Source organism: Mastomys coucha, unplaced genomic scaffold (assembly GCF_008632895.1).
Source record: "Mastomys coucha isolate ucsf_1 unplaced genomic scaffold, UCSF_Mcou_1 pScaffold22, whole genome shotgun sequence".
NCBI lineage: Eukaryota > Metazoa > Chordata > Mammalia > Rodentia > Muridae > Mastomys > Mastomys coucha.
In genome coordinates this window covers 65630478-65652571 of record NW_022196905.1, presented here as the reverse complement: position 1 = coordinate 65652571, position 22094 = coordinate 65630478, and the positions used below count along the sequence as shown (strand labels likewise).

Here is a 22094-nt window from a genome sequence, read left to right as displayed (position 1 = left end):
CTTTGTATTCTGCATCACATAAGAAATAAGAAAATGATAAATAATAATAATTATATATATGTACATACAGACATATGTATGGTATATGTATTGTGTTTAAGTCTATACATGTATATATGTATACACATGTGGGGCAGTGAGCTGTGATAAGCTGCCTGGTCCCGGCGGAGCAAAGGTCTGGAACCTTTGGAGACCCGGTGGGTGGTGATTTCTGCCTGCATGGGATGGAAGGTGTTCGACCACACCTCCTGGGCCCCTGGCTCCTGTCTCAGCTACAGCCCCCACAGCCTTCTGCAGAGAGGTGTGTGATATTGGTCATGCATTAGCAGCACTAAGCCCTCCCACATGTAAATAAGGTTTCTCTAAACTCTCAGACCAAGCCAATGAGTAGTACCTACTGTTGAACCCTGAATCACCCCCAAAACGGTATATAAATACTATCAGGGAATTAAAGGTATGCGAGAACTACTCCATTGTCCAAGCCTTTTGTTCTAAGAGCTGTAACACTTGGGAAGAGGTCTGCTCTCTCAAAAAACGCCACCTGAAGCCACGCTGCACTCCTCACTGGCTAGTCGGCCTCTTGTCAGCTTAGCCTGACCCAACTCAGTGCAGGGCATCCCGGAGTAACTGAGTGACCTGGAAGGCATGGCAGAGAAGGAGGTGAAGCCAACTGTTGCACCAGAAGTGGCAGAAGTGACTTCCCCTCCCTGCCCGTGCTCACTTCCCTTTGCTGGAACTCTCACACCAGGCTGGGCCAGAGATCTCTGTGGAAAGCCTCTGGTACACAGGCCCACATACCCACAGACACATGTATGGTATATGCATTATCTTTAAGTCTATACATGTATATCTGTGTACATACAGGCACGTGAATAGTATATGTGTTGTGTTTTAATGTATATATGCCACTCTATGTATGATGTCAAGACAACGCCAGGTTTCAGTCTTTTCTTTTCACCTTGAGACAGTGTCTCATGGTGTACAGAGTATCTCATTGTGTGTGTACAACTGTGTATATCAGTTGACTCTTGAGTTTCTAGAGAGTCTTTTGTCTCTGCCTCCCATTTTGTCACAAGAATGCTGGGATTGCAGATGCCAGTGTAACTGTGTCCAGCTTATATGTGGGACCTGACTTAGGTCATCAGGCTTACACCAAGCACATTCTGAGTTCATTTTTCACACTTTCCCGTTGATGGAGTTAGAGATCTCTGCTGGTCTCTGTCTCTTTCTCTCTTTTTATCAATACCCTGCTGTGGTGTATGGTAGGAACACCTTTTTGAGTATTTGACAGTGGAATGAGTGCTTTCTGCAGGAAACCATCCCGATTATTGTTAAGCTATTTGGATCCAGGAGTCTTGCTGACTGGTGTGTCCTCTCTTGTTTTCCTTGAAATTAAAGAAGAACAATAGGGCTGGCGAGATGGCTCAGCTGGTAAGAGCACTGACTGCTCTTCCGAAGGTCCTGAGTTTGGATCCCAGCAACCACCTGGTGGCTCACAACCATCTGTAATGAGATCTGACGCCCTCTTCTGGTGCGTCTAAAGACAGCTACAGTGAATTTCGCCTGAGCGAGTGTGGTGGGAGTGAGCGGGGCTGCAGAGGTCCTGAGTCCAATTCCCAGCAGCCACACACATGATGGCTCATGGCTCATGGCCACCTGTACAGCTACAGTGTACTCATACACATAAGATAAATAAAATAAATCTTAAAAGAAATAAAGGAGAACAATAGAATAATTTTTTCCTCCCTAAGTTTAAGCTTTATGAAGGAGGCATCAGAAGGTCTTTTGTTTAAATTTTATGGCCACTGAAAGCCTCATTCCCATTTAATTGAGCATATGAGGCATAAGGGTCACCCAGAGGCAGCAGCCCATGTGACAGAAAAGTAGTTGCAAGCATCATAGTATCTATCAGGTCCTTTAAAGTGGTGTCAATATGATAAGCTTCTGAGTCTACACACACACACACACACACACACACACACACACACACACACACAAACGCTGCAGTACGGTAGTTGTAACTTGCTCTCTGCACACACGTCTCTACCACTTTACAGTTTCACACATCCAAGCCTCTGCTCCCCAGGGACCTCTCTGCCTGGCAGGAAAAAGAAGCCCTTGAAGGGAATGAGATGGGAAGGTTCCCTCAGCGCTTGGCTCATTACACTGAAGGTTTTCCCTGGAGGAGAGGCATTGGAGTCACGAATCATCGGTTCAGTTCTGTGTCTCCCATTCTCTGCCCTTTCTTAATTATATGACTTTAGGCAAGTCTTTTAAACTGCTCTTAGTTCTTTCCCTGTCAACTGGAATCTTGTCAGATGACTTCTTGGGTCATAAGGATGATCACAGGAGAAAGAGCACAGGAAGGCAATGCTTTTAAGTCTTAGGCAGGTGTGAGGTTGGAGTCTTCCTGCACACGTGACTGCACACGTGATCACGAGCGTCATCTTCAGGTTGAGACCTGAATTGCTGTTCAGGACTCAGCTCCACACATTCCTCCTTTGAGAACTCCTCCTTCCTTATCACTCTCTTTCGTTACCCGAATTTGTTCCAGTCAAGACATTCCTCACCTGTGAAATGGTTTCTTTGCTTACCGGTATATTGTTTTTTTCTCCTTACGTAAAAGTTCCACTATGGAGGTCAGAGGTTAAGTGTCTGTCTTAATTGCTCTCTACCATATTATTTGAGATAAAGTCTCTCATGGAACTTGGAGCTGGCCTGTTGGGCTAGACTGCCTGGCCAGCAAATGCTTGGTTTCTGCCTCCAGCTCTGGAGTTCAGGTGGAAACCAGCTCTCTCTCTCTCTCTCTCTCTCTCTCTCTCTCTCTCTCTCTCTCTCTCTCTCCCCTTTTTTTAATTTTTTTTAATATGGGTTCTATCTGATCAACCTGTGTTTGCATAGCAAGCATTTTACAAATTAATTTATTTCTCCATCCCAAGGGCTTTTGAAGGACTGACCTCAGTCTGCTGGCCTGGAACCCATATGTAGACCAGACTGGCCATAAATGCATAGAAATGGGCTTGCCTTTGCCTCCCAACGGCTGGAATTAAATATGTGGGCCACCATGCCCGTCTGACAGTACAGGATGGATGAGATCAGATAACAGTGGCTAAGAGTCAAGTCTATCATCAAAGACAATTTAGACTTGAAGGTAAGGATCAAACCGAAGGCCTTGTGCATGTTAAGCAAACATTGCACCACTAATCTACAGCCCCAGCTTTTCAAGGCCAGCTTCTCAATTAGCTAGCTAGGTGACATTAGGCACGTTCTTTCCCTGTGTCTAAGAACTTCACAGTATTTAAAGTGAATAATTTGAAGGTTGTTTTCATTATTAGTGTATCAACATTAATAATGTAAGTGACCCTACGCTAGGCTCTGATGCTTCATTCAGGCTTGTCAAACGACCCATTCTTCTATCACCCCAGGGCACAGCATCATCCAGTTTCTCCCGCGAGGGGCTAAGCGGAAGCGGAGGTCGGTTCCTAGTTCCCACAGGGCTCACAGCCACCCGCAGGTGCCATTGCTACCGGCTCTCTGAGTCGGAGACGAAGGAGCATTTTTCTGGACGGTTCTCTTAGGATAGGAAGTCCAGACTCAGGGAGACCCCACGCTGCGTCTGTGTGGGTAAGGGACGCTCTCTGGAACTTCGGCCACAGGACCGCAAGCTCCGACTTTGGTCTTTGGCTTTGAAATCGCGGAAGGAAGGTGGGAATTGGCACTGTGGGCAGCGGAGGGCAGAGGCGGCGCGGCGAGGGGGCGGGGCTAGGGAGGAGCCAGGCGGTGGGCGTGACGACGGGCTGGGTCAGTGCTTGCCGAGCTCCAGGCTCCGCAGTTCGGACGTCGCTGTCTCTTGGCTCGTCTCGGCAAGCGCTCCATCAAGGTAAGAGACCCAGGGACTCTCGGCAGGGAGCATCAGTGGGGTGCGCGCTCACCGAGGTGGCCTCCACCTGCCGGAGACTGACCTCAGTGGGATTAGGAAGGATTTTTCTACCCTTCGCATGGAAGTGAGAGCAGGCTCTCTGCGTCAGGTCAGAGGCCCGTCCCCCTTGGGCCAGGAAGAAGGGACAGGTGCGTTCCCCTGATGGCCGCGCCTTCCCCGGTGGCTGCAGATCTGAGCTCTTTGAGACTTGGTATCTGAGCCGAGAGTACTCCTAGCGCTTGAGTTCCCTTCCCAGTCGAGCGGCAGGGGGCCTATCTCCTCTCTGCTTGTCCCGCCGCGGAAAAGTTAGAATCCAGGAAGATGGTCCACAGTTGCTTGTTCCTGAGCAGGTGCACTTATTTCTTTAGTTATTTTTCCCTTCTGGAAAGTGGTATCTGGATCTTGATAAACAGGGACTTGAAAAATCAACGTGGGGAAAACTACGTGGATCTTGTCCCGAGACGGTACAATTTTCCCTGGATCTTACATTTCTTAACTTTTTCCTTGTCGTTGGCGAGTGACTGATAAGTTTCTGTGTACCAGATCCCACCTCGGGCTGATCTTTGGAAACTGGAATATTTGATTAGGAGAGTTGATCTCAGTGTTAAATTGGGACAACTGGGTGGCTGGTTTGGTTAAGTGGGTTTGAAGCCTATCCAGGCAGAATCGTTGTAGGCTTTAAGCAGATGCGTTACATTTTTCCAGTGAATGCCCGTTTTCCTCTTAGGAAACTCTGACTACCTTCCCGTCTAGATAATTCTCTTTCACAGAGCTGAGGAGTGGTAGGAGGAAGCATCAAGTATCCTAAGTAAGATTTGGGATTTAATTGAGTTGAGTGAAGGACCCTGGTAGCTCTGTGGTCTGCCAGACTCAAAATAAGAAACAGCTTGATTTCTTGGGGGGAGGGAGGTGGGGCAGGGGAGCTGTGGCTAAACTTACACATTAAGTATTTGAAAGCATTCTTTTTGTCCAGTCATATTTTAATTGTTTAAGAAAGGCTTATCTTTTCTCCATAGGCTTATTAATCCGATCACTATTCCTATCCTTGCCAGCTCAGGATGCTTTCTGTAGGGTGCCTATGTTAATCACCCTCATTCTTCCCACAAAGGTGTGTGCCTTCAGGTTTGTGGAACTGTGTGGGACCAGTATTGTAAACACATGCAAATCAATGAGGAGCTCTAGTTGGCATCACCTTTGCCCTACATGGATCTTTGGCCTAGAATTTTCCTCTCTTCATAAATAGGAAAGAATCTAGGGTATGAATGCATGGTTTAGCATTGCCACACTGTTTCCTGGCTTTTCTTACATTAAGGTGGTCTTGTTTACAAAGCAGGGCAGGGGCTATGTTTTATCAACCGTGTAATGCTCGGTAGATGGTAACCTCCCTTCCTACAGCTGATCCTTAAAGGAGAGTGGAGACACGGTAGACAATTACTGGCCCATTTGTATTCTTGAAGAAGAATGCCTGGCCTCCTTGCCTTCCCCCAGGCACCTAGGGCCTCTAACCACACCTCTGCCCACAGGTTCTCCAGGCTGCCCTGATTGGTGCCTCTCTTCTTTCCCTGCACTTGTTCAACTAGATTTTGGCATTTACTTCACCCCCTCCCTGGGTCTCCACTCCCATCTGAGGAAGATCATCTGTTGATACTCAGCTTGCTGATGGCTCCCCAGTGGATTCTCAGTAAGTGTCTGTCGACACTGTCCCTGCTCAAAGCCCTCTCGAAGCTCTCTTCTATCCAGTGAACAGCAGGTGAAGCAGAGTCTTTGAAGTTGAATTCGTACCAAGAGTTTCTGGAGGCTGCAGTTTTGTATGGATTAAGGTCCTCAGTGGGGCATCCAAGTCTGTAAGAAAGGAATGATGCTGACTTCTGAGCATGGGCAGTGGGAAAGCTATCTTACCCCATGTGATTATGTTATTAGAAGAGATCTGTTGGAAAAACAAGCAACCACAAGCAACCAGGAGGAGAGGGTGTAGGCGTTATCGGCACCTCCATGCTTGTCTCCACCTAGGCCTGCCTTTCAATCTCTGCTTGGGTCAGCCAGTCCTTACTTACTTGGATCGGATTATAACTATTAATTTCCTCTGCACATTCGACTGCTCAGAGCTCAGATGACCAAAGCTACCATGAAACAGAGGTTGAAAATGACATTTCCAGTGTAAAGGGGAAAAAAAAGGAAGGAAGGAATTAAAACAAAAACAGCAGCAGTAGCAACAACCAAAACCCCCACAAACAGGTTGCTATTGGGGAAACAGAAGGAACAAACAAATGTAAATCTATGTAGGCACAGAATTTGGGCTCAGAATTGGCTTGATCAAGATTAGCCACAATATTTATAGCTAGGTCAATATTCACAGCTAAGCTAAGCACACATTTTTGTGTTCCTTGGAATTAGTAATTGTTTGGTCTGTGTGTGTGTGTGTGTGTGTGTGTGTGTGTGTGTGTGTGTGTGTGGTGTATGCTTTTAATTAATTCAATCTGTGACCCTTGACCAATTTTCTAAGCCTTCTCTTAAAGGAATCAGGTTTTCTGTTTACTTTATTTGCCCCAAGAAGCTGAACCTGAACCTCCTGGTTTGCCACACTCTTGGAGAGGTGGACTATTATTTATGGATTGCAACTGTCACTGAGAGGCTGCTCTGCCACCAGCCTCCTGGGAATCCCCATCATCTCTTTCCTGTGTCCCATCTCCAGGTATTCACACAGCTTCTCTTTTTGGTGGACTCCTCAAAGCAGGCGTAGAGTCTGCAGCCCTGCTGCACTCCTTCTGTGTGGCTATGAACTAGTCTCTTCTGTCCCACAGTCTCTAAGTTTGCTGACGCTGTGCGCTGGCGTAGTCTTTGTTCTTATCAGTGTGAGGGCTTTTGCACGTGGGAGTTTACATCTTTTATTTCGGGAAAATTTTCTTGGGTTACTTCACTGGTATTTTTGTTTGATTTTTCTGTAATGTTTCTTTAAGGAATTTGTTGGTTTAGGTGCTAGGTATTTTGGATCAATCCTCTCACTCTGTGCCTTTCATAAATTTCTGTCTTGTTATTTCTCAGGTCTTTTAGGAAGGTCTTCTCAGCATTAGTAGTATCCAAGTTTAACATTGGGGTTTTCCCAATGTCTTTAACATTGTTACTATTATTGAGACAGGGTTTTGCTATTGTAGTTCATGCCAGCCTAGAATTCACTGTGTAGCTTAGGCTGCCTTACGGGCCACTTTCCTTTAACCGTCACCATGCTAGAGTCACAGGTGTGTCACTAGATCGGGTTTTTATCATGTTTAGCATTTTTAATTTAAAAGTTTGAGCTCTCTCTCTCTCTCTCTCTCTCTCTAGTTTTTCAAGTCAATACACATGTGTGTTCATTTGTGTGTGTGTGTGTGTGTGTGTGTGTGTGGTTTTGTGTCTATGTACGTCTTGTTTTTTTATCTTTTGGTTTCAGGGTCTTATCTCTCTAGGGAAACTACTGGCTTTTCTGGCTAGAAGTGTGCATTAGTGCAGTGTGTTGGAAGTGTTCCTTCTGGTTACCTCCTTGAATTCTCAGGTGGGGGAGCAGTTAACAAGCTGAAGGTGTGGATTGGCCTTAGCTTCCTCTTAGGCTGATCCAGCTGGGCCTTGCATTTGAAGGTGGTCTCTGATATCATTGCTGGTCTAGTGAGAGGGATCAGAGAGGGCTCGCCTGGTCTTCTGGAGGCCGTAAGAGTGCCTGGTGGGTGATCTGTTGGCACAGAGGCTCAGAACCCTTCCGAGCTGTTTGTCCAAGCTTGACCAGAAGGAAGAAGTTCAGGGCAGTCACTTAACTTCTCCAAGTGGCTGAAGGGATGCTGGACAGTCCAGCTGACTTTTCCCTTGTACTAGGAATGAACCCAGAGACTTGAACGCATTAGGTACTCTCTACCTCATCCTCACTGAATCCAGCTTTCCAGAGACTCTAGTTGATCCCCTTGCTTTGTAGCTCTGTCATCTAAGAACTATACATCTCATCGTTGTCTTCGCATCCCACAACTTTGTCTAGTGTTACCTCTTCTTCGGTTCTCTCTGTCTTTGCTGGTTCACACATCAAAGGAAAATACTCTTTGTCCTTTTGTTTTCTGGGATTTCAGCAGGGGAAGAATGTGGACCCTTTTGTTCCTCCTGCCTTTAGAGTACAGGAATGGAGATTTCCTCTGCAGCCTCTACCCAGGCTCCAGTGGCTAGATCTGAGTGGTGTGCTCCCAGTCTCTTTGTCTGTACCACAGTGCATGTTTTCTAACCAGCCTGGTCCAGAGACAGTCTCATTGGTCTGGCCTCAGTCTCTAGTCCACTACTAGTTGATCAGAATTGTTGCAGGAAGCCAAATCTGTGTATAAACCAGGCTCAGCCTGCGGGCTGTATGACGTTTACTGGTGTTTGGGTCATGGCCCTATTTCTCCAGTCCAGGTTGACTTTGAAGACTCTGTCACTTGGGCCACTATATGTCTTACCTACCGGTAAAGCCCAGCTTCTCTATATATGTCTAACATCCCAATTTGAAGGATGGTTGTTGGTGGCTGTGTGGCCTCAGGAACTAAGATGATTTCTCTGAGACCAGCTGCATTCTCAGAATCCTCTCTTCCTGCTCTCAAGTGTGTGCCCTTCTTGGAATGTGTACCAAGTTCCTGTTTCTGGCTTGCTGAACAGGGATGGATACTGACTTACCCTGCCCATAGCAACTTTCCCGGCCCCAGCTTACCAGCTGAGTCACCACCTAGCCTTCCTTCTTGAATCATGACCTCCAGCATTTTCTTCCAAGAGCCTCATGGCATCAGCGTTCTCAGGGGTGACACACAGAGGAATGGCCCCAAGCACCAGCCTCCACAGAAGCAGGAAGAGCATTCTTCCCAGGTCATTTCACCAGGCTGGGAGGAGCTCTGTACACTTAGATGGCAGGTGCTCATGCGCCAAGGCAAGTGGGCATGGCTGTAAAACGGCGAGTGTTAATGGGACTGTGGTGGCTGAGAGAAAAGGATGCATGAGCGAAGAGCCATGTCGCTGTTCCCCAGTGGGTGCCTTTATGAATGAATAGTTGGCTGGGAGAAGCCTATATGCACATTGGTCGTCTACTACTACCACTACCACTACCACTACCACTATTATTATTATTATTATTATTATTATTATTATTATTATTATTATTATTATTATTGTTATATTTTGTCAAGCCCAGGTTGGTCTTGAACTTACGATTCCTTCGTTTTAGACTTAGGAGTGTGTATCACCATGTCTACTGGGCTTTTTTTTCCCAAAGGGAATGTGTATGTATGTGTTATCTATCTGTTGGTCCATCTGTCTATCCATCAATGTGTGGATTATCAGTCTGTCCATCTGTATGTCTGTCCATTAACCTGTCATCTATTTTCTGTTTTGTTTTGAGACAGGGTCTCTCTTTGTAGTCTTGGCTATTTTGGAACTCACTATGTAGAGTAGGCTGGCCTCGAACTCACAGAGCTCCTTCTGTCTAGAATTCACCCAATGTAGCTGAGGTCAGCCTCATACACATCTGAATCTCATGCTTATTTAAAAAGACTGAAGGCTCAAAGCTCCATTTGCACATTTCTTGTTTTCTCCACAAGCTTATACATTTCACATCAACTGGTTTTGTTTTTTTCAGCTGTATTGTATACACCCTTCTAGAGGAAGCACACTATTGGTTTTTTTTTTTTCTTTTTCTTTTGTTGTTTTTCGAGACAAGGTATCTCTGTGTAGACCAGGCTGGCCTCAAACTCAGAAATCCGCCTGCCTCTGCCTCCCAAGTGCTGGGATTAAAGGCGTGCGCCACCACCGCCCGGCGAGAAAACACATTATTAAAACACTCAGACGACCGTTCCCAGATAATTGTAGACACTTTGCAGTTAAGAAAGACTTTGTTACAATTAACCATGCTCTGTCTGGTTGTCGGAATCCCCTGTATCCCTGACTTCAGTTTCACACAGGTTATGTAGATGGAAGCCTAGAATGTTTGTGTCCTTCTCAGTGTATTGTTTCTCATATTAGTTAGAAATATTCTTCATTGAAAGGTGCTGTTATTGTTTATATTTCCCATCTATGGCTTTTCCTTAGTGTAGCGTCAAAAATTGTCTTGGCTTCTGTGGTAAAGCCAACAACTCGGTAGGGAGGGAAGTGCATGTGGATGGGTGGTTTATGGTGAAGGAGGCAGACCTTTGATTTCAGCACCATATATATTTTTTCTCATGTCTCTAGATCCTTCACTTCCAAGGTTAAATGCCTTTGCCATGCTTAGCTACTGAGTATCAAAGTCATAGGCTTTAGATTCCCCATTCATTGTGTAAGATACAAATCCTCCAGGTTTCTCTGATACCCCACTCCCTTCTGACACGCCTCAGTAGTCAGCGGCTTTACCTCTTCCCCTTTATCCAGCATAGACTTCTAACTAGGAGTCCGGTAGAGTTTCCTTAGAGAGCCCCTGCTTCCTCATGTGGTCTCCAATAATAGGTTATCAGACAACCCGTGACATTTCCACATGGGCTGGACCAAAAATGGACTGGACCTTTTATTTTTCATCCTCTGTATTCAGAAATGATCTCTATAGGTTCCATGTTTTCTTTTCCCCTTTGGGGACTATTTTTCATAGCACCACCCTGGGAATGAAGTGCTTCTAATTTCTATCAATGGCTGCCGGAGGAACACAAGTATAATCAGGAAGAATAGCTCACTAGCTGTTTATGCTCATGCCTGTCTTCCCTTTTCCCCCTTTTGGTCCTCTGGGATGGACAGCCTCACCTGTGTGAAGGTGGAGTAGGTTTGCCAGATTGCTTGAGGCCATGTAGGCAGTTGTTGGGTTGCAGGTCAGGTCCGAAGAAGCTGGCAGAGCTGTGTGTGTGTGGTGGTGTACATCTTTAATCCCAGCACCTGGGAGGCAGACTTAAGAGTATCTCCTCCGTGGGTTGGGGGCCAGTCTGGTCTAGATAGTGAGTTCTAGGATAGTCAGGACTACACATTGAGACACTGACTCCTGAGGTGGGGGGGAGGGAGGGAGGGAGGGAGGGAGGGAGGGAGGGAGGGAGAGAGAGAAGCAGATGACAGGCTCATGTCTAGGCCTGGGTCTTCTTGGGCATACAGTTTGTTTACACTTTTGGTAGTCTCCAAGGTCCTTAACAAAAGGTGGAGGCCAGGCAGTGGTGGCACATGCCTTTAATCCCAGCACTTGGGAGGCAGAGACAGACAGATTTCTGAGTTCAAGGCCAACCTGGTCAACAGAGTGAGTTCCAGGACAGCCAGGGCTATACAGAGAAACCCTGTCTGGAAAAACAAACAAAAAGGTGGAAAGGTTTTGATGGTAACTTTGTAACTCTCTTTGCCCTCTGTACTTTACCAATCTTCCTGTGAAGGCACCTGAGGTACTTTGCAAACTACAGAGAACTTCCCATTCAATCCCCTGTTCCTCTACTGGGCAAGTAAGTCCTGCTCAGTAGTGCATGCAGGCCCCCAGGGGCAGCCACTTACCATAGGCCCTAGGATGGAGTGAATTCTTGCTTAGATCTCTCTTCTCTGGACATCTTTCCTGCTATCTTGTTCCCATGTTTAAAGCCTCAACTGCGTTTCTAAGTCAACTATTAACTGGAATTATGTCCCCATGCTTCAGCCTTTCCATCTATTAAACAAAGCATAATAACACATAATTAATAACCCACTTCAGAAAGGTACACAGCCGAATGCTTGTAAAAAAACCTTTGAGCTATTCTGAGAGTGTTTTATACACATTCATGAACAATGAGGTGGCTTGTTCTGTTTGGCAAAGAACACCTGTATTGTGCCCATTTTATAGACAGGAAAAGTGAGCCTTAGAGGGGATGATGTCTTGCTGAGGATCAGAGGGTAAATTTAACATAATGTCTATGGGATTTTTCTCAGACTTGTTAGAACAAATAAAATATAAATTTCTCCCTCCCCGTCTCAGTGTGTGTACGTGTGTGCTTATATAGCACATGTATGTACTTTAACCAAATGCACCATTTGGGGGATTCTGCTATTACGTTTTAGCTTCATTGCTTCTCCGTTAAAAAGAAAATCATGCTTGAAAAGTATATTAATTTTTCTCTTTTAACAAAAGGTTTAATATTTTTATGTACGTGTGTCTGTGTGAGTTTATGCACACCATGTGCATGTGGGTGCCCAGAGAAACTGGAAGGCATCACATCTCCAGAACAGGAATTAGAGACAGTTATGACCCACCTGCTATGGGTCCTGGGAACTGAACCCAGGTCCTCTGACAGAGCTCTGAGCAGCTGAGCCATCGCTTGAGCGCCTCATTAGTTTTCTTGATTTTGGAAATGTTATACACAGAGGTATTATATGGAATCTGTGGGAGTTTGGGAGACATTTTAGAAAATAAAAATTCTACTCAGGAGAATGGAAGTAGCAAAGCATGGACGCTTCTTAGGATACAAGTGTGATCTAACTGGTCTGATGATCATTTTTAAATAGATGATATGTAAGAGGTGGGTGCTGTCACATCAATGGGACAAAACGTCCGCTGGAAACAAGGGGAGAAATGTTTATTTTGGCTCGAGTTTTCTGAGAGATTTCAGTCCGTCATAACAGAAGGAATAGACAGGAAATGTAAACACACATGGCAGGAGTCGGGGAGAGAGGGAGAATTTTATGTTTCCATTTTTCTATCCAGTCTGAGAAGATTCCATGGACACTGAGTTCAATTTACCCCCCTGACCCCCAGTGAAACACCATCTCCTATAGGACTCACTTTTCCTTTCTGGATCCTCTATCATGGCCGCTCTGCTCCGTCTGTGGTGATGGGAGTGTGAGACAGAAGCATGTTCATGTGGTAGCAGACAGGAGAGGGAGTGCTAGACTGGAAACTAGTGAGTGTAGCCTTCAAAGGCGTCCTCCCAGTGACCTGCTTCTGCCAGCCCCACCTTCTAAAGGCTCCTGGCCTTCAAAATGGTTCCACTAACTGGGAACCAAGTGTTCAGAACACAAGCCTTTGGGGATAGTCTACTATATTAGGTGGTTAGTGAACTCCACAATACGTCATTTCTCTCAGTTTTTCTAAGTTTTCATGGATGCGTCTTGAAAATGTAGTGGATTCAGAGAAGTCGATACATCCGTGGAGTAGAAGACTGAGAAAAATACTCCTGTTGCCCTCTTCTATTGAAAAAGATCAGCAAGGAGAAGAGTGGCCGCATCTTATAAACTGAGTCAGCTAATTCAGGGTGGCCTTGTGTGCTGGATAGTTCTGTGTCAATTGAGACAAGCTAGAGTTACACGGGAGAGAAGGGAACCTCAATTGAAAAATGCTTCCATAAGATCAGTCTACAGGCAAGCCTGTAGGGCATTTTCTTAATTAGTGATTGATAGGGAGGGCCCAGCCTATTGTGGGTGGTGCCATCCCTGGGCTGGTGGTCCTGGGATCTATAAGAAAGCAGGCTGAGGTGGGCAGTGGTGGTGCATGCCTTTAATCCCAGCACTTGGGAGGCAGAGGCAGGGAGATTTCTGAATTTGAGGTCAGCCTGGGCTAGACAGGAGACCCTGTCTCGAAAAACCAAAAAAACAACAAACAAACAACCCTCCACCAAAAAAAAAAAAAAAAACCCAAACAAACAAAAAAGAAAGCAGGTTGAGTAAGCCTTGAGAAGCTCGTGAGTAAGCAGCAGTCACCCCCATGGCCTCTGCATCAGCTCCTGCCTCCAGATTTCTGCCCTGTTTGCGTTTTTGGTCCTGACTTCCCTCAGTGGGGGCCTGTTACCTGGAAGTGTAAGCTAATAAATCCTTCTGTCTCCCAAGTGCTGGGATTAAAGGCATGCGCCACCACTACCTGGCTGCCATTGCCTTTTCTCACCGAGTAAGCTTAGTTGAAAGCCTAGGGTCATATACAAAGATCTACTTCTAACACAGTGAAAGCAGTCAGGTTCTTTAGGTGTTGCTTCAGACCCGTGACCTAGTGTGGGTCCTGAGAATGCGTCACAGCAACAAACAGACCTACTCCGTGAGCTGCAACAACTTGAGCATTTCTAACTGTGCTGGGGTTGTGGTTGACAGTGGTAGTGTGCTTACCTGAGGCATGGAAAGCCTTGGGTATGATCTCTAGCCCTACGCCCGCAGAGAGAAACTTATAGTAACTGCGTTGAAAAAGAGAAAGGCGAGTGAAATTAACCTTCATAACATGCGCCGTATAACCCAATCTTTAAAATACTGTCATCTTCTTGTATAGTCATATAGTAAATTATGAATGAGAAACAGTTTGGAACAATGCAAAATAACGAACACAGCACACCAGAATGCAGTGTAGTTCAATGCGGTGCCTCATGTATGGCAGTTTATAGTGAAATGTCCTTCCACACTACAGAGTTGTTGTTCATGGGGAGATATCTTACACTGCTTCAGTTTTACATTTCTGCAGTGGGAAGGCTTCGCTCTCCCCATGCTGAGCAGGCAGGCAGGTGTGCTGATTAATGGCCACATTGACAGCAGCTTTGAGGGCAGTGCAGCACGGATGCAGAGCCAAAGGTCCCCTGTCCCCAAAGGTCTATGACTCAGGTTTTACTCCTCCCTCTTTCAGTCTTCTTTACCTGCTTGTGTCTAAGGCTGCCAAGCACAGTGGTGTGGGCTATTGCAACAGCATGGGCTGGCCTTTACATCAGGGACTTAGTGGGTCTGCTTGCTTGCCGCAGCAGAGTTTAGAGCGGGTTAAGAGGTAACAATTTTAGAGGAAGGTGTTTTGCTTCCCAGCTTATGTACAGGCATTTTTTGGGGGGAGGATGAGTAGTCATAGTCTCTGTGTCTCCTGAGTGAGCCCTTCTGCTTCTGCTGCTGCTCCTCCTCCTCCTCCTCATTATCATCATCATCATCATCACTCTTTTTTTTTTTTAATGCTTAACTGGGTCCCATCCCCTCTGCCAGTTGCTGGAAATATGGAAGCAGTTTTAGTCAACCTCTCCTCCCACAGAGAGTGTGCCCCGAGGCGCATTACTCTTCACACCGTTGTACTTTGGAGCCGTAAGTGTCTTCCTCATGATTGCATTCTCAGATGCTTAACACATTTCTTGATCGGAATTGTCACCTGGCTTTAACTCCTGGGCCCACGGCTTGTGTCCTGAGTTGTTCTAAAGGTCTTTGACCCTAGACTGACTGATGTAAATGCTGACATGGCTTTCCTTCCCAGAGTCCCCCATTCACCCTTCATGTGGTATAGGTCTTCTCATGACACTCATTGTCATCACTGTTGTTTCTAATAATAGGGACCGGCTCTTGATCGCTTGTAGCAGGCATCGGTGCAGAGTTGTTTATGTGTGTCACTTAATTTGGTCCTTGTAAACATCTCCAGGAGGCAGGCATTATAGACCCTCCCCCTTTTTTTTATAAGAAAATTGAGGCATTGAAAAATGAGGTATTTTACTTGAGGCCATACAGCTAATGAGGCTCAGAGGATCTTTATAGCTTGCCCCCTGACTTCAGAGCTCTTCTGTGTTACCATTACTGGGGTTGGGCCTTTGGTCCCTGGGTCTTTTGGAACAGGAGCTACACCATAGTATACTTACTGTTTGTTGACCCAGACTTCTTTTCTTTGGGGAACTGGAGTTCATGTGGTTTGGGTAGGGTAGCTAGAATCCTGGTAGTCATGGGACTTAGCTCTGGTCAGTCTTCTGTCAGGCCCTGTGATTGGCTCAGGAGCTGGTACCTGATCCAGGCTGGCTCCCAAGCCCCCTTTAAGGAAGGAGGTTTTCTCTGACTTAGGACAGTGAGTTGCCACATGGGGAGAAGAGGCAATGAGCTGTTGGGAGAATAGACACAGCTACCTTTGACACTCAGAGTTCAGCTGTGTTCTGTGCGTCCCGAACTTTAGGCTTTCTGTAAGCCAGGATGCTTTGGTTGTTGTTTGCTTAAATCTAAGTATTTGACAACATCCTCAAAAATCTTGAAAATGCAGCTTTGGCTTCCCTGTTGCCATGTTCTGTCTCTGGGTGAGAGCAGGCATCCTGGGGTCTTGCTATCTACTCGGGACCCAGATGCTTTTGGTCCCTGCAGCTTTTGGGTCCCATCACGCTGTATGCTTTCCTTGTAGGTTGTTACTCCTTTCCCTAGTGAAAGGAGATACCACGCCCAACCATTCCCTAGCACCCACCCCCATTTCCTAAGGGGCAGCCCACACACATGGATATGGGTGGGGTGAACACGGAACCATGAGTTGAATATTAGAGAATTCTGTTCTTCATAGACACTTGGGAATTACCAGTGTGACCACCATCCTACTCTTTGAATGCTGATCAAAGACTACTGAGCACGAAACCCATCTGGCTCTGACACTCTCTGGGCCCCTGGCCAGCCTGGGTCAAAGCCTTGTTCTCAGCCCCACTTGCCCTGACTTTTAGCCCTCCGCCTTTCTGGTCTGCTGTTTGCCTGTGATCTCTTACTCCTGCTGTGATTCTGTCCTCCATCCTTCTGCTGGCCCTCTTCCCACATCTTTCTGCAGCCCTCCGAGAGCGAGAGCATTGTTCCATTGTGAATCAACTCTCCCACACAGAGCCCAAACCCTCCCTTCTACACAGCTCTCTGGGAGGGTTCTTTTTGCAACTCGCGGGGCACCCCTTTTTGGCCTTCTCCTTTAGAGTTCAAGCCATTGTGACACACACCCTTCTGGTTCCTCCCACCAGCCTGTTGTTAGTCATTCTCCCTGATTAGATGGCTTCTGTTCTTCTTTCCCAACCCTGCTTCCCGTCTTCATGTGTACGGCTAACTTTATATTCGCAATGGTATATGGTTGCTTGCCTGTGGGGGTCTATAATGGAAGTGGTTAGTTGTGATAAAAGGGGGGTATTTCATTAGAGATAACCTGTAATCAAGACCTTGGGAAGTGAATAGGATTGCTGTAGGTAGATCAAGAGTGGAAGAGCTGTCCAGGCAGAGCTAACAGCTTGGGCAGGAGGCTGGAAATGCAGAAATTCTTGCTGCGATACTGATGGTATGAGAGGAAGAGAGAACTCAGTTTGATGAAGCATGGTTTTTATTTATTTACAATTAAGGGATGAGTCAGACAGGAGAAAGAGTGAGATTGTGTTGTGAAGACAGGATGAGAGCTTGGTTGGAGATTTTATAAAAGAGGGCCAGTGAGGGAGGCAGATTTAAGATATTTGTCTTAGTCAGGGTTTCTATTCCTTCACAAACATCGTGACCAAGAGGCAAGTTGGGGAGGAAGAGTTTATTCAACTTACATCTCCACATTGCTGTTCATCACCAAAGGAAGTCAGAACTGGAACTCAAGCAGGTCAGGAATCAGGAGCTAACGCAGAAGCCATGGAGGAATGTTTCTTATTGGCTTGCTTCCTCTGGCTTGCTCAGCTTGCTCTCTTATAGAACCCAGGACTACCAGCCCAGGGATGGCACCACCCACAATGGGCCCTCCCCCCTTGATCACTAATTGAGAAAATGCCCCACAGCTAGATCTCATGGAGGCATTTCCTCACCTGAAGCTCCTTTCTCTGTGATAACTCCAGTTGTGTCAAGTTAACACACAAAACCAGCCAGTACAACATTCATGCTAAGACTTGTATTGTAGAGAAAGATAGTTTGCAGAACTCTCTTGGCCACAAGGGAGCTGGGAGTAGGGTAGGGGAATGAGGCGGGGCCTTGCTGCTTAGGAGCTTGTTGAAAGTGAGGCCCTGCCAGGTGATGGGAGACTCTCAGGCATTCTGTTGTGCTAGGAGACAACATCTGTGGACTAGCTAGGAATCAAAGTTCTTAGCCCTTTAATTACCTTGTGCATTAAAAGTAAGATAACTTCCTTCATTAGAGTAAAAATGACCTACACTATATAAGCTTGTGATGTTTCTCAAGGAATGTTTTATAGAATGCTTACAACCCTGAGAGACGTTAATAAGGTTCAAGGGAAATACAATGAGTTTTGTGACCAAATAAAGTTGGGAAATCCTGCAGCTGGTGTGATTCATAGAGCATGCTCACATTATTAAACCCTCCCAGAAATGCACACAGGAAACAGGCTTGATGTTGTTTAAGTCAGGTTTTTCCCAATATATTTATCTGTTCATTCATTCCCATATCCAACAAGTATGTAGGAAGGGCACACTGTAATGGAGTGGTTATAACATGTTAGGCCCTGTGCCCTGCAGTAGAGAATGTAGGCATCCCATGCCCCTCCTCTTATGAGAGTCTGATCAGGCTTAAGTATGTGTGGTCATCTGACATGTCCGACTGATGAGAAGCCTGATGTGGCAAAGCCTGTGTGAAGGTTGTTTAAACATTTCCATTGGTACTCTGGAGTGGAGCGATGTGGAGTGATTGATTGTCTATCGGCCCATCCCTCTTTGCCTCATGTCTCTGTCCTCATCAGTCTGTCCACCTCTTCACGGAGTATTTCCCGTCTCTCCTGCTCTTCATGGCCAGAGCACATGGGAAGGGAACTTTCAGGTCTGGGAAGCTGGTAACTCGCCTACGGTTACCCAGCTGATTGCAGAAGAGCCAGAACCTAACCCAACTGGTTCTAAGTTCCATGTTCATTGCATTCTTGGTGAGAAGTGACAACTTGAAATGCTTAAAAATTGGGAGTGGGGAGAGACACCCATTTAAGTGGACTTAACACATTGAGTGAAGCCCCGTGGAAAGTGACAGTCAGTATAGTATAGGATCTCCATTAATCAGTGTAATAGAAGATCTCCATTAATTGATATAAGTATAAGATCTCCATCACCGCCCTGGTTGTCCAATGATGATTTGATTGACACGTGCCTGGCCAAGTACTTTCTATGCACTTCTTTAATTTCTCAGCCCTATGAGGTGGTAATTACCACCTTGTTTCATAAATGAGGAAGGAAGTGCAGAGTGTGAGTACGGTGTCCATTTCACATAGCTTGTAAGGGCAGAGCTGTGCTTCTAATTTAGGCTGTTTTGAGCCCATTCTGTGCAACAGGAAATGTTTATTTTCAGGTTCAAACGGCAGAGTCAGTGTGTGTCTTTTCTCCTCTCCGCCTTAGCTTGTCACCTTTGTGAAAACTGACCTTCAGCCAGATGCCTGCCCACAACTCTCATCTCAGCTCTCAGGAGGCCAAGAGAAACAGTGCAAGTTCAAGGCTAGCCAGGTCTACTTTGTGACTGATCTCGACAAGATGAAACAAAACCAATCATGCAAACAAACAAAAAGACAGATACCATGCATGCACACATGCACGAACACACAAATACACACAGCGTACACACGCACACAGGGACACAAGTAAAACATGCAAAATACAACCTTCTCTCAAAAAGGATCTGATCCACTCACTGAACAACTAAGCAGGGAGATCTCACAGAGCCTTTATGAGTGCCTAACTAGGTGAGGGAGCTCTAGGAGCTGAGGAGGGATGGATGCACATTCCTGGACATTATTCCTATGAAACTTACCAACTAAGTGCAAGAGGATACAGTAAAAGACACAGAATCCAGAAAAAGTGGCACAGTGATAACTTTAATGCTGAGAATGTAAATTAGACAGAATAAAATGGACTAGATATTTTATTTTTTCAGTTATAAGAGTTTTGTTTTGTTTTGTCAGTTTATTTAAATATTTATTTATTTTATTTTATATGTCTGGGTATCTTGGCTGCATGTATGTATGTGCATCACATGAATGCCTGGTGGAGTATCAGATCTGGAACTAGTGAACCACCATGTGGTTGCTGGTAATTGAACCCAGGACCTCTGGAAGAGAAGCCCGTGCTCTCAACCTCTGAGCCATCTCTCAGTTCCCACTGAATTTTTTTTTTTTAAGATAGGGTCTTACTAGTTAGCCTTGGCTGGACTTGAAGTTGCAGCCTCCTACTTCAGTTTCCCCACTGTTAGGACTACAGGGTTTTATCCAGCTAGTCTGTTTAGTTTAGCTCTGGCAGTGCATGAAGTTATCTCTCTTGTGTAAAGAGACTCAAGTAACACAGGGAAGGCTCAGGATTTGAGAGTCCAGCTCATCACAGCAGGAAAAGTCTGATGGCAGAAGCTGGAGGCCTCTGGTCACACTGCATCTCCAGTTGGGGGCAGAGACCAGATGATGCATTCTGGTGCTCAGCTCATTAGCCTTCATCTTATTCATCACAGGGCTGTAGCCAGGGTAATGGTGTAACCCACAAAGGGGGTCCTCCCACCTCAGTTTAACATGATCTAGATCTTTCCTCATAGGTGCGGCCAGAGGCTTGTCTCCTAGGTCAGTATAGTTGTGTCAATTGTTGGTCAATGTTGCGGGTAGTCAAAGCAATACCCTTTTATGAAAGTGACATGTAAAGTAACATTCAAATTAGAAGGAATAGATGGGGTGGGAGAAGAAAGGGGAAGAAAGAGATAAAGAGATAGATAGATAGATAGATAGATAGATAGATAGATAGATAGGGAACATTCTTAGGAAGAAGGACCATCATGTACAAAGAGCCAATGGGTTTCTCTGTTGGAAGAACGAGGATAGTGTGCTTAAATCATGATGGGTCAGTGTGGGGGATGGTACTAAATACAGTTGGAGTTGGAGGTAGGCTAGGTTAAAGTGGCTTTTAGTGTAAGCATATAAACAGGGATTGCAACATGGTCATGATTCATGCTTTTAGAAGATTGTGTTGACTGGTGAACGGAGAAACTATTACGAGGAGATAAGGAAGTGGTGAGACCCACTGGGGATGTTGCAGGAGTTTTCATAAGATAATGATGGTGGTTATAGTTTTATCAGTTATCACCACAGTAATGCTGTATAGGACACACCCCATAAACTCAGCAGCATATGACAATGATCCTGTTGCTCAGGAGTTTATGGACTGTATCATTTCCCTGTTCTGAGCCAGGCTCTGTTGCTCTTGACCGAACTAGCCCATGTACCTGGGATAGCTGTGGATTAGGTCGATAGCTTTGCCATGCTGCCTGGGGTTCTTAACTGTGTGGGGTTGGGGAGGACCAGATGTTACCTGCTTTAGGATGACTTTGCTGGGATGGCTCTGTTCTTTCCCATAAGCCCCTGACACTTCTCTGGGAGCCTAGCTTGGACTTGTTCTCAGTCACATTTTTAATGACTGTGGCAAAGGACCAAGGATGGAGGTACAACAAGCAAATGCATCTTAAAATTGTAACTTTGGTTAAGTTTGCTTCTGTTCTATCTGTCAACACAGGTCGTTTGAGGATCGGCATAGTCAGTGTGGGAGGGTCTGGCAAGAGGCAGAGCCGCAGGTGTGAGGGGAATATGAGAAAGCAAGGGCACGAGTGTGAATACTAATGGGGAAGAATGAAAGAGATAGTCAAATAGACTCAGAAAGTATTTTGTATTTATAGTTCGAAGAACACGCTGAGCAATTGGATTTAAGACACGAGAGGTTGTGTATGTTGGTGCGAATCAAAGGAAGCTCCCAGGTTTGAGCTAAGGAAACAATGGGGCGTTTACTCAGATGACAAGGACTGGGTCAGGACAGGTTTGACAGGGTCCTTGGAGTTCTGAGATACTTGATAGGAACTGAGATGAAGGGGTGAGGGTTGTGGTTGATGAAGATGAAGTTCTTGAGGAATTTAAGGGCCGAGCAAGTAGATTTCAGAGACATCACTGTATTTGAAGACTGTATTTGAAGCCATGGCATGACATGAGGTTAAACATAAAGGGAGAAAGCATGTGAGGAAAAGCAGACTGACAGGAAAGATAATCCCATTTTTCAAGAATATTTTAGAAATAACTTGGTACTTGGAAGTGCAGGTGGGTCAAGCTGGTGGTTTCTTTAGGGGACTGTAAATGATACATCATGCCAGGGCATGGCTCACAGAGATGGTGGGGTATACTGAAGACAGGGTACTATGTGAGATGCCAGAGAGGATGGGCTGAAAATTCAGAATACACTTTATTCAATGTTTGACCTTCAGGGAAATTTTATTGAGTGTGCATGCACACTCAATAAATACCCACAGTCTTTACATATTAAAAGTTCAATCAATTTAAAATGTCCATTATCTTTTAAAATTCAAAGTCTCTTAACTGTGGACTCCACAGTTAAGAAGAAAGAAGGAAGAAATACATTCTTCCTTCAAGAGGGAAAAATATCAGGGCACAGTCACAATCAAAAGCAAAACCAGTGTCTGGTATCCAACTCACGATCTTCTGGGCTCCTCTAAGGGCTTAACCGGTCACCTCTCCAACTCTGCCCTTTGTAGCACACATCTTGTCTTCTGGGCTCCAGATGCCTGTACTCCA

General features: G+C 45.6%; 1 protein-coding gene across 8 annotated transcripts in view; it reads left to right on the top strand.

Annotated features, from left to right (window-relative positions):
- Window positions 1–3525: 3525 nt before the first annotated feature.
- Tec (tec protein tyrosine kinase) overlaps window positions 3526–22094 on the top strand; it is a 115204-nt gene continuing 96635 nt past the window's right edge. For 2 of the 8 annotated variants that reach the window (XM_031342623.1, XM_031342618.1), the window contains exons 1-2: window positions 3832–3880; window positions 5500–5600. The gene's annotated coding sequence lies outside the window, so the exon portion shown is untranslated. Of the gene's footprint in view, window positions 3625–3786; window positions 3881–5442; window positions 5601–22094 lie in introns of those variants that run through there. The other 6 variants (XM_031342621.1, XM_031342617.1, XM_031342622.1 and 3 more) reach the window with 4 other exon arrangements.